A 13046-nucleotide genomic window follows, 5' to 3' on the forward strand; every position below is an offset into this window, starting at 1 on the left:
CATAGGAGTACAAAATAGTTAACCAGGAATGACTAGAGGACAAATGTAAGGATTTAGAAATATGTTTCACTAGGGGAAAGAGAGATAGTACCTACAGTAAAATTAACGAGACCTTTGAGGAAAACAGAAGCAGCTGTATGAATATCAAGAGCTCAGATGGAAAACCAATCCCAAGCAAAAAAGGGAAAGCGAAAATGTGGAAGGAGTACATAGAGAGTCTATACAGGAATGGTAGAGAGCATACATGAAGATGAGATGGAAGATATGAACTCTTTACAGATAAATGGAAAATCTGGTAGAAGCCAACCTCAGGGAAGATCCGTTCAGATTCCAGAGAAATGTAGAAACATGCAAGGCAATGGTGATACTATGACTAATCATAGAAGATAGGTTAAGAAAAGGCAACCGTACATTTATGGCTTTTATAGATTCAGAGAAAGATTTTGACAATTGACTGGAATACTCTCCTTGAAATTCTGAGGGTAGCAGGTGTAAAATACAGGGAGCGAAAGGCTATTTACACTCGTACAGAAATCAGACAGCTATTTTAAGAGTCAAAGGGCATGAAGGCGAAGCAGTGGTCGAGAAGGGAGTGAGGCAGGGTTGTAGCCTAACCCCTGTCATTCCGTCTGTACACTGAGCAAGTAGTAAAAGAAACAAAAGAAAAATTTGGAGTAGGAATTAAAGTCCAGGGAGAAGAAATAAAAATTTTGAGGTTTGTCAGTGACATTATAATTCTCTCAGAGACAGCAAAGGACTTGGAAGAGCAGTTGAACGGAATGGACAGTGTCTTGAAAGGAAGATATAAGATGAACATCAACAAAAGGCCAAACAAGGATAATGGAATGTTGTTGAATTAAATCCAGTGATGGTGAGGGAATTAAATTATGAAATGAGACACAAAGCAGTAGATGAATTCTGCTATCTGAGCAGCAAAGTAACTTATGATGGCCAAAATAGAGAGGATACAAAACATAGACTGGCAATGGAAAGAAAAGAAATTTGTTAACATGAAGTATAGATGTGTCAGGAAGCCTTTTCTGAAAGTATTTGTGTGGAGTGTAGGCATGTACAATTGTGAAACATGGATAATAAACAGTTTAGACAAAAAGAGAATAGAAGCTTTTCGAAATGTGGTGCTACAGAAGGATGCTGAGGACCAGGTAGGTAGGTTACGTAACTAATGAGGAAGCACAGAATAGAACTGGGGAGCAAAGAAATTTGTGACACAACCTGGCTCAAAGATGGTATTGGTTAGTAGAACATAATCTGAGATGTCATAGAATAACCAATTTAGTACTGGAGGGACTTATGGGGGTAAAAATCGTAGATGGAGACCAAGAGATTTTTTCAGTAAGCAGTTTCAGAAGGATGTACAATGCGGTAATTACCCAGAGATGGAGAGGCTTGCACAGGGTAGGTTAGCCTGGAGAGCTGCATCAAACCAGTCTTTGCAATGAAGACCACAATGACAATATATTTTATAATTTAACCCATTTTAATGTATTGTTTCATTATGTTTTACTTTACAGGGCACAGCTTTTTATTTATCAGACACGCATAATTACAGTAATGGCCATTAAAATTGCTACACCAGGAAGAAATGCAGATGATAAACGGGTTTTCACTGGACAAATATATTATCCTAGAACTGACATGTGATTACATTTTCACGAAATTTGGGTGCATAGATCCTGAGAAATCAGTACCCAGAACAACCACTTCTGGCCGTAATAACGGCCTTGATACACCTGGGCATTGAGTCAAATAGAGCTTGGATGGCGTGTACAGGTACAACTGCCCACACAGCTTCAACACATTACCACAGTTCATCAAGAGTAGTGACTGGAGTATTGTGACGAGCCAGTTGCTCGGCCACCATTGACCAGACGTTTTCAATCGGTGAGAGATCTGGAGAATGTGCTGGTCAGCACAGCAGTCAAACACTTCCTGTATCCAGAAAGGCCCGTACAGGACTAGCAACATGCGGTCGTGCATTATCCTGCTGAAATGTAGGGCTTCACAGGGATCAAATGAAGGGTAGAGCCACGGGTCATAACACATCTGAAATGTAACATCCACTGTTCAAAGTGCCGTCAATGCGAACAAGAGGTGACCGAGACGTGTGACCTATAGCACCCCATACCATCACGCCAGGTGATACACCAGTATGGCGATGACGAATACACGCTTCCAATATGCGTTCACCGCGATGTCACCAAACACAGATGCGACCATCATGATGCTGTAAACAAAACCTGGATTCATCCGAAAAAATGACGTTTTGCCATTTGTGCACCCAGGTTTGTCGTTGAGTACACCATTGCTGGCACTTCTGTCTGTGATGCAGTGTCGAGGGTAACCGCAGCCGTGGTCTCTTGAGCTGACAGTCCATGCTGCTGCAAACATCATCGAACTGTTCGTGCAGATGGTTGTCGTCTTGCAACGTCCCCATCTGTTGACTCAGGGATCAAGACGTGGCTGCAGGATCCATTACAGCCATGCAGATAAGATGCCTGTCATCTTGACTGCTAGTGATATGAGGCCGTTGGGATCCAGCACGGCATTCCATATTACGCTCCTGAACCCACCGATTCCATATTCTGCTAACAGTCATTGGATCTCGACCAAAGCGAGCAGCAGAGTCAGAATACAATAAACCGCAATCGTGATAGGCTACAATCCGACCTTTATCAAAGTTGGAAATGTGACGGTACGCATTTCTCCTCCTTACACGAGGCATCACAACAACGTTTCACCAGGCAACGCCGGTCAACTGTTGTTTGTGTATGAGAAATCATGTCAGCACCTTGTAGGTGTCGCCACTGGCGCCAACCTTGTGTGAATGCTCTGAAAAGCTAATCATATGCATATCACAGCATCTCCTTACTGTCGGTTAAATTTTGCGTCTGGAGCACATCATTTTCATGGTGTAGCAATTTTAATGGCCAGTAGTGTATAACAGTAAGTACCACCTTTACAATTGCTATAGCTTATTCATGTAAAAAATACATTTTACACTGAAGTTGATGCAGCTGTTATATAGATATTATTGTGTATAAGATTTAATGAATATTTTTTGTTAATTTGGAAAACTCCATATTGGCTAATTGATGCCATCAGTATAGCTAATTTGGCAAGTATGAAATTATACCATTTAAATCATGTTTTATAATTTGACTTTGATTATTTATATTTTAAGGATCATCAGTCTTTTTATAAATATAAAGAACCAAAAAAATTATAAAATAAAATAAAAATTTGAAGGCAATGTCCCCAACAATAGCACTACCTTTTGTCTAAACATACATCTTTGTAAATTTTTTAAACTTAGCAGTTAGCCGACACCCAGATTTCTCATATGTTTCAATGGTGGCACAGAACCTTTTTTCAGAAGTCTGGAGCTATTTGGGGAGTGTACCATTAAAATATTTTTTAACCTTTTAATTTATTATCTTTTGTTGACTTTTTGTAAAACATACATATGTCTTCTTGTGTGCCCTTTTATCTTAAGTGCAGATATTAGATGATAGCAGTAGCCAAAACATTTTAATAAATAAAGAAACTTTAACAAGCTATCTACACAGTTTTTTCACAAAAGTATTCATGATTGCAGTCTCGTGCAGGAAACGTATTTCGTTTATTAATAATACTAAACGATCCATTATTACGAGAACAAATTATAATAGCAGAACCCAGCAATGACCTTGGTCTGGTGTTTGACAACAGCGACCATCCCATCCTCCATCTACAAAGAGCTGCTGTCACCAGCCAAATCCCTAGGTCAGTTTCACTGTGACCTAAACTACTCCATCCACAGCACTACGCATAGACCTCCGCCGTATGTGAAGCCTTGTCTGGTGCTGCCTACAGATCCTGGTACTGGTCCCCGGCTGATGCTACTTCTTTCATTCAATCTCAACTCACTCCCCGCTGTGAGATACAGCCATACCTAGCTTTAGTGCGACAGTGTGTTCAGCAAACCAGTGGATACATGGTGTCTGCCATGGCCAGAAAGCATGACCAGTGCTGGTGCCAATTGCAATCAAGGCAGGAACTGAACTGTGCCACAAATTGATAATTCGTAACACACCTTATTGCTTCTTCAAAGTACAGATTGAACAGCACTGATGAAAGAATAAATCCGTGTCTTATATCCTTTATAATCCGAGCATTTCATTCTCCATTCTTATTTTCCCTCTTGGTTCTTGTAGATATTGTATATTACCTGTCTTCTCCTATAGCTTAGATATATTTTCATGAAAATTTTGAATATCTTGCACAATTTTACATTGTTGAACATTTTTCCAGGTTGACAAACCCCAAGCACATATCATGATTTTTCTTAAATCATGCTTCCATCATCAAGCTTAATGTCAGAACACCATCTCTAGAGCCCTTATCTGTCCTAAAGCCAAAAGAATCATCATACAAGAGTTCCAAAGTTTTTTTTTTTTTCATTCTTCTGTACATTATTCTTGTCGACAATGTAGATGTGTGAGTGGTCAAGCACATTATGGGATAGTTCTCACACTTACCTGCTCTTGCTATCTTCTGATCTGTGCGGCTAATTTTTTTCCCAGAAGTTTGACAGTACTTTTCCCAAGCCACAGATTCTACAAACCAACTTGAATACATGTTTGGTTGCCACTGCCATCACTGACTTTTGAAATTCTGAAGTAATGTTATCGGTGCCTCCTACTTTATTTGATCACTAGCCTTCCAACGCCCTGTTACACTCTGGCTCTAATACTGCATCCCCTTTGTGTTCCATATTGACCTCCAATTATTCTTATACCACATCATCAAACAGTTCCTTCCCTTTGTAGAGGCCTTCAATGTACCCTTTTCACCTATCCACTCTCTTCTTTGCTTTCAACAGTGCAATTACTCTTGCACTCTTAATCTTGACCCCCTTTCTTTTGATTTCACCAACGGCTATTTTGACTTTTCTATTCACTGAATCCATCCTTTAAAAGACTATTTCTGTTTTAATTTTTACACATTGTTCCTGCAGACATTTCACTTTGGTTTCCCTGCATTTCCTTTTTATTCCATTCCTAAGCAACTTACGTTGTTGTATTCCTTTATTTTCCTGACATTTTGTGCTTCTTTCTTTTGTCTATCAATTGAAGTATTCCTTCTGTTCTCCAAGGTTTCTCCACAGTTTCCTTTCTTGTACCTATATTGGCCTGTACATCTTTTGTGATTGCTGTTTTTAGAAATGTCCCTTCCTCTTCAACTAAACTGCTTTTGTGGTATTTATTATTGCAGGGTCTACAGCGTTAGAGAACTTCAAATGTGCCTCATTATTCCTCAATACACCAGTATCTCATTTCTTTCCACATTGATTCTCCCAGATGATTTTCTTAAACCTCAGACTACTCTTTCACACTGCTAAATTGTGGTTCAAGTCTATATCTGCTCCTGCATACACCCTATAATCCAACATCTGATTTTGGAATCCTTATCTGCCCATGATGTAATCCAGCAGCAGTCTTCCCATGTCATTGGGCCTTTTTCAAGTATACATCTTTCTCTTGAGAGTTTTGAACACTTGTGCATCCATATCCATACCCTGTAAACCACAGTGGTGTGCATATCTCAGGGTCTTTCCCAGTGTACCCGTTGTTAGAGCTTCTTCCTATTCCATTCAGGTGCATGAATGTGTTTGCTGTGACTAGCTGAAATTTATGGCAGAAGTAAATCAGTCTTGTACTCTCTCATTCCTACCTCCAAACCCAGTTCTCCTGTAACTCTGTCTTCTATTCCTTCCCCCAGGATGGCATTCTAGTCACCCATGAATATTAAACTTCCATTTCCTTTTACATAACGAATTACAGGTTCAGTATCTTCATACACAGTGACACACTGAAGTCTCGCAGGTGGCTATGCTTCAGCACTCCTTTGCAGCAGCAAACACTGATCTGCACTCATTCCACATGTTGGTAAATGCTCCAGATGACAACATGAAGCCATCAATTTGTTGTCCACGGAATCCCCTGGCAGCAGCCACAAGACATGCCAAATATACTGTCAGCAGAGTGTGCTTCTAAAACCACACTGTGCTTTGACTGCGGACACTATTTTTCTGCAACACAATACATGGCCACTAGCAGCTTGCTCCATACATGTGTGTCGCAAGAGTATTGAGGCCGGCATTCAGCCACAGATCAGCCGTTAAGTCTCAGCTATCGAATAACTTATTCCTTAGAGTTCTCTGGGGAATGCATTGGCTACATCTGTAGCCCACCAGTTGCAGCTCTCACAAGGAACCATCATCTGACAATTGCCGTGCAATGTTTTTTCTTTTAACCCCTACTGAGCTTAGGGCAGTGACTTTTCTCTCCTGACTTTGGTATTACACAAACTACATGCATATGGCCTCCCTTTGCTGAGACTATGACTGATTGTGTCATTAACTTCTGAACAGCCCAAGTGATTCTGCACTTTAACCTTTTTGTTACTCTTTTTGGTCTTCAGCCACTTAATCATTATTTGTCTTTTTGTTAGGGACTCGAAGTGCCAAACAAACTTTTCTTTATATATAATTTAACACTCCACGAAGGAGACTTACATTCTTTACTATTAAAATAAAACTTTTCTATACTGTGCACCTGGGCAGTGTTCTTATAGCGTCTCCACTCACAATATGTATCAATACCTAAACTTGAACAGTTGTCATTGGTGTTTATTTGTTATCAATTCTGATGTGAATAATACTATCACTGAAATGTTCACAGCAACCCATTCCACCATTTTCTGCTACTATTGAATTTGTTTAATCCTCAGGGTGAGACACAGGACTCAGCGCAAGACACAGGATAGAGATCAATATTGGACTGGGCAAGAGAGTGGACTTGAAATCACTTCAAGTACATGAAGACCTCTTAGGTTGTTTTCAAGGATGTTATGCCAACATCTTTTCTAGAAGGCTTCACAATCTGTACCCATTCAGCCAGCATGCTGCCTTGGAAATTCTGCTGCCAAGGCCACAATACTGCAGAGCAAGTACAGTACAAGAACCACTCCAGCACTGTGGAGAGCAACGTCAACATGTACCGGGCCCTGATGTGGCCCTTTATGCATCTAGAAGCAGTCTCTTTTCATAATAAAATTGCACTGAGTTCATATAATTGGCTTCAAGTGTTGCCTATGGTGAGAGTTGCTCCACTACACACTCCATTTGTCAACCTGAAGTGAGCCGTTTACTCCCTTCTACAACTGCCCACTGCGCCTAGACCTTTTTTTTTTGGTGCATTCACTCTGACAATTTTGGTGAGTGTCTAGCACATAACAGAGAGAAATATGATATGTCTACAGCTGTTTGTGCAGTAGGATAATTGGAGCATTGTCCAACTTTTGGGAGTTTGTCTTCCTCGGTAGGCATTCTCCATATAAGTATGCATTCTCCAAATAAGTATGCATTCTCCTTTTGTATTACTTTTCTTGCAGATTTTGTCATTTCTATTGGAACACCATAATCTACTGGCCCATCTTTCACATATCAAATATGTTTACAACATTCATCCAATATTTCTTTTGGAATTTTGTAGCTTTTATTAACGACATGTGTACAATAAGAATATCTTCCAGAAGCTTCTTCAGGATGCTAGGTATTTTTACACTGACATGCTAATACATAAGCTCACCAAGCAAAACATTAGCCACCCCTTAAAACAGCATATTTGTCACTTTGGAGCACTTTATGTAATGCAGAACCCATACTGGGCCATCACGTGATCCCGCCCTCCGTACCACTGGCAGGCGTAAGTGTGTATGCCAGTCAGTGGTACAGAATCTGTGCAGTTAGATAGGTTGACTTGACAAAATACTTCAAAGGAGGTACCGTGTTTGGATTTACTTGTGACCACACTGTGAATGAAGCTGCTCGATTTGTTAGTGTATGAGCACAGACTGTCCAAAGTGTCTACAAGGAACAGTGTACCACCTACAGCTTAAGATCCTAACTGACATGGACTGGAGACGAGTGGCATGCCTTCTCAAGGACAACCAGTTTGATGCGGTCAGTGAACACTGGTCTATTTCAACGAGCTTACTTGGAACATTGTTAAGGGAACTGTGTGCAGTGGGCATCTGGAATCTGGTACACAGCAGAAGGCCATTGCTCAAAGCAACACATACTGCTGCACATCTTCTATGGGCCCAACAAGACAGAAAGTGAACAATAGCTGACTTGACACACATACTCTGCTCTGACGAGTTGTGACTTTGCATCTTGGGCCAACTCTTTCAGGTTACTGTTAACATCAACTGGAATGTTTATTTTCACATTCTTAATGACCAATTGTTATCCTTTCATCTCCATCACTGTGGTGGATATACTGTGGTCACTCCCTACTTTAGAAAAAACAACAGACATGTTCACAGGGCCGCAAATGTACCTTAATGGTTTTCCGCATACTCAGGTACCCTACAGCACCTCGACTGCCATGCAGAATCACCCTTTATTAATCTCACAGAATATGTCTGGGTTTATTTGGAGCATTGTGTAAAACACACATGCCCACTGTTTGGTAGTTCTGTGGGGTCTAATCATCAACAAGTAGCAATAACTGGATTTGGCAGGCATGAAGAAATTTGAGACCTCTCTTTCTTGCAGAGATGAATCAATTATCAAGACTCAAGTGGCATTATACACTATTAGCATGCTGTCTCCTGGTAGGGAGGGGGGGGGGGGGGGGGGGAGTGACTAATTTTTTTGCCCGGTGTGTTAACACTGAAGAGACAAGTCACGGGATACTTCCTAATATTATGCCGGACCTCCGTTTGCTTGCTGTAATGCAGCAGCTCAATGTGGTACGAACTCAACAAGTTATTGGAAGTCCCCGGCAGAAATACTGAGCCATGCTGCCTCTATAGCTTCCATAATTGTGAAAATGTTGGTGCAGGATTTTGTGTGCAAACTGACCTCTCGATTATGTCCTGTAAATGTTCGATGGGATTCGTGTCAGGCAATCTGGGTGGCCAAATCATTCACTAGAATTGTCCAGAATATTCTTCAAACCAATTGCGAACATCGGTGACCTGATGACGTGGCATACAGTCATCCATACATGAATGGCTGTAAATGATATGCAAGTTACTGAACACAACCATTTCCAGTCAAGGATCAGTTCAGCTGAAGCACAGGACCCAGCCCATTCCATGTAAACACAGCCCACACCATTAAGGAGCCACAACGAAATTGCAAAGTGCCTTGTTGACTACTTGGGATCATGGCTTCAAGGTGTCTGAACCACACTCGAAACCTACCACCACTTCTTACCAAGTGAAATTGGGACTAATCTGACCAGGCCAGGTTTTGCAGTCTTGTAGGGTCTAACTGATATGCTCATGAGCCCAGGAGAGACGCTACAAGTGGCAATCGCACCAGTTGTCTGCTGCAATAGTCCATTAACACCAAATTTCACCACTCTGCCCTAACGAATACATTTGTTGTACATCTGAAATTGATTTCTGCGGTTATTCCATGCAGTGTTGCTTGTCTGTCAGCACTGACAACTCTATGCAAGACCAACTGCTCTCCGTTGTTAAGTGAAGGCTGTTGGCCACTGTGTTGTCCGTGGTGGGAGGTAATACCTGGAATTTTATCTCTCAGCACACTCTCAGCCCTGTGGATTTCAGAATATTGAATTCCCTAAAAATTTCTGAAATGGAATGTCCTAAACTTCTAGCTCCAACTGCCATTCCACGTTCAAATACTGTTAATTCCCACTGTGTGGTCATAGTGATGGAAACCTTTTCACATGAATCACCTGAGCTCAAATGACAGCTCCTAATGCTTTGCCCTTTTGTATACCTGGTGTATGTGATATTACCGCCATTTGTGTGTATGCGTATCGCTATTCTGTGGCCTTTGTTACCTCAGTGAATGCTCTCTAATGGTATTTGTTATTAGTAAGAAGACTGAATTTAGGGTGAACTGAGTAATTCACAATTATGGCACTGAAGTACAAATAATTTTCATATAATTATACAATGTAGTTTTTCATGGCTGGGATTTATTTGCTTGGTGAAATTGATTTTATGGGTGTTAGGCTGTGGTTTAAGGCGCATTTCTATGCCTTATATGCTGTCCCCTGCCTCGTGGCACATCCTTAGAGGATATAAAGACAAACTTAGTTTCCATATTAATAAATTTCCTATTAACAAAATTTGGAATGGAGTTTTATACACCAGTGCAAAGTCTATATCAGGTTACTGGTAGACATCAAACATAGAATTGAAACACCCAAAATATTCAGAAACAATGTACAAGAATAGCTTGCTAGCCATTCTTCCTACAATTTATCAGAAAATTTGGCCTCTGAGTTTTAAAGTCAGCGTAACACTAATGTTTATACAAAATGGATCTTGATTTATCGCTACATACAAGCTGATATTAATCTGTCTAAAGTTACATAAACATTTTGTTGTGTCAAATAAAGACAGTAGCTAACTAGTATGCAAGGACTGTCTGTAAAGCAATGTCACTAAGTCAGAATGCTACAATGCATCAAAACTGTGTTGACCAACACATTTTTGCGAGTGAGATTTCCAACTGTTAAAGGCATGCTAGAAGCCTCATGTCAAAATGTCCTTCAAAGCATGCATAATAGCAGCTTTCAACATTGTCAACTACTTCTAAATGTTGTCCTTTGGGGGTGTCTTGAACAAGGCAAACAAACATAAAAGTCTGTCAAAGCAAGGTCGGGATTGCTGGGACACTGGAGCAGGGCTGCCACATCATTTTTTACCAGATGATCCCTTGACGTGAAGGCGCTGTGACTGGGTGCATTGTCCTAGTGGAGCTTCCAGGAACCAGAGATCCAAGGTCGGAAGTGACAGACTGGATTTTTAAACCTTTTGACCACTTCCACATAGTAGACAACATTGACGGTTTGTCCAGCAAGGACAAACTCGTGGTGGCAGATACTGGCATCAAAAAAGACAATGATCATTGCCTTCCCTTTGGATCCGAGTTTTGCCGTCGACATCATCCAGGCTTTTCTGGACAGCCTTGTTCCATCAAAATCCCTACTGTTTTGACAGATATTCATTGCTAAGAAAGCTGCTTCGTGGCCAGAACTTGACCACAAAATAGGTGTTCATGAAGGGCCACATTCTGAATTCTCTGGGAACTTTGGGGGAAGCTGGAGCTGGTCACATTGGGAAGCTAACAACCTCCACCAGCTACCCTGAGTGGGAAGACCGCACTCCGACCAATAGGAGTGCCGTAGGAGGTCTGGTGACATTATTTTACGAATAAACATTGAGGAGGACCAGTGGCTTTAAAAAGAAAAAAAGCTGTTTTTCTCCTAATACACACAAATCACACAAAGTAAATTGTAATTCCCATAATGAACAGTGTGAGTGTACTAGTATTAGTCATTACTTCTATTCACAGGATTTTAATGGAAAAATTGCAGTACCAGAAGGTATGAGCAGGATGGATACTACAAATGCTGACAAAAGGCCACTAATGGCGAGTTGATTCTTCCTGTAATTTCCTTTGCCTCTATGCAGATGAAAAGCAAAACTTTCCATAGTTGATTGTCTCCGGTGACAAAACCTGGGTGTTCTAACACCTAAGACTGAACAACAGTCAAATGAGCATAGGCATTCCTCTTTCCCAAGCCACGAAGATTCAAAGGAGCACTAAAGCCTTAGTAACTGTGTTTTGGGACTGAAATGGGGTGTTATTCAATTTTATGTCTGCTGTGACAGCAAAAAACACGGAGAGGCTCGACCACAAGCAGAGAAGAGCAGGGGCATAAACATTCTCCTTGACAGCACTTGCCCACACATTGTAAGTCCCCACCATCCTGTAGTCTGGACTTGGCACCCAGTGACTACCACCTGTTCCCTAAGTTGAAAGAATATTTGGGTAGAAGCTGATCCAGCTCAGATGATGAAGTGAAACATGTCGTTCATAACTTACGTAAGGACATGGCTGCAAGCTGTTATAATACAAGCATACAAAAGCTGGCAAAATGTCTACAAAAATACACCTACCGAGTTGGTAATTATGTATAAAAACAGATAAGTGTTCAATCTTTAATATGATGTAAATATTACAGAAAATAAATGCTTTTTTTGTATTTATAAAAAACAAAAAGGGTAACCTTACTTTCAGGATTACCCTCATAGTATACAAGTACACAATGATCTGTCACAAGGAGACTTATGCTCCTATATTGTTTCCAATAAATGTTAATGGTCATCCACTTGCTCTGTCACAAGATTTCAATTTTGTTCTTCTCGCAGATAATGCAAGTATAGAAATAAAAATAGCACAAGTCAATTAGGAACAGGATTGCGAACAAAAATGTTCCATGTTGAACAGCACGGCTATTTTCCCTGGCACCAGAGATCTTGCTCTTGGCTGAGTGGCAGTGGTGCCACTAGAGGCAGCCACTATGAGAAATGTGATTGCTGTGAGTGCTGCCGCAGTGGAGCTTGGACACTGGACAGTTAGTGAAAATGAGTTGCTGGAGACACCAAGGAAAGCAGTTCTGTAGGAAGCCGAGTCCAAGACCCTCAATGAGTTGGCATGCGCACCGAATCTGGACAGACAACACAGGAGAGGGAGAGGGGGGTAGACAAGAACCTGGTGGAGCAGTTGCTGTTTTCTCTAACAGCAAGCACATCACTGCAGGAAGGAGAGGAATGGCTTCAGCAGATCACCAACACAACAAGCAGAGTGCATTTGAGTTAATGTTGGTCTCCTGGTGCTTGTGTTCAAGTTGAGTTACAGTTTACATGCAAATATGCTTCTAGTGAAGTCAATTGTAGCCCCACTTTGTCCAGACGTGAGAGTTCAGTTACGGCTTGTTGCAGTTATTGTACCTGGGAGGAGCTAAATTCAAGCAGCATGCCAGTTCATATCAGTAGACACACTGTGTGTGATTGTGTAGAGGTTAATCGTAATTTAAAATCTTGTTACAACTGTGGATCAGTTCTGTACTCCGTGGTTTTTATGTTGACTCAGTAAGGATCTTGTTACTGTACCTGCGATTCATTCATGTGTATTATGAATTGCT

The sequence above is a fragment of the Schistocerca piceifrons genome, chromosome 9 (genome assembly GCF_021461385.2).
Source record: "Schistocerca piceifrons isolate TAMUIC-IGC-003096 chromosome 9, iqSchPice1.1, whole genome shotgun sequence".
Lineage (NCBI taxonomy): Eukaryota > Metazoa > Arthropoda > Insecta > Orthoptera > Acrididae > Schistocerca > Schistocerca piceifrons.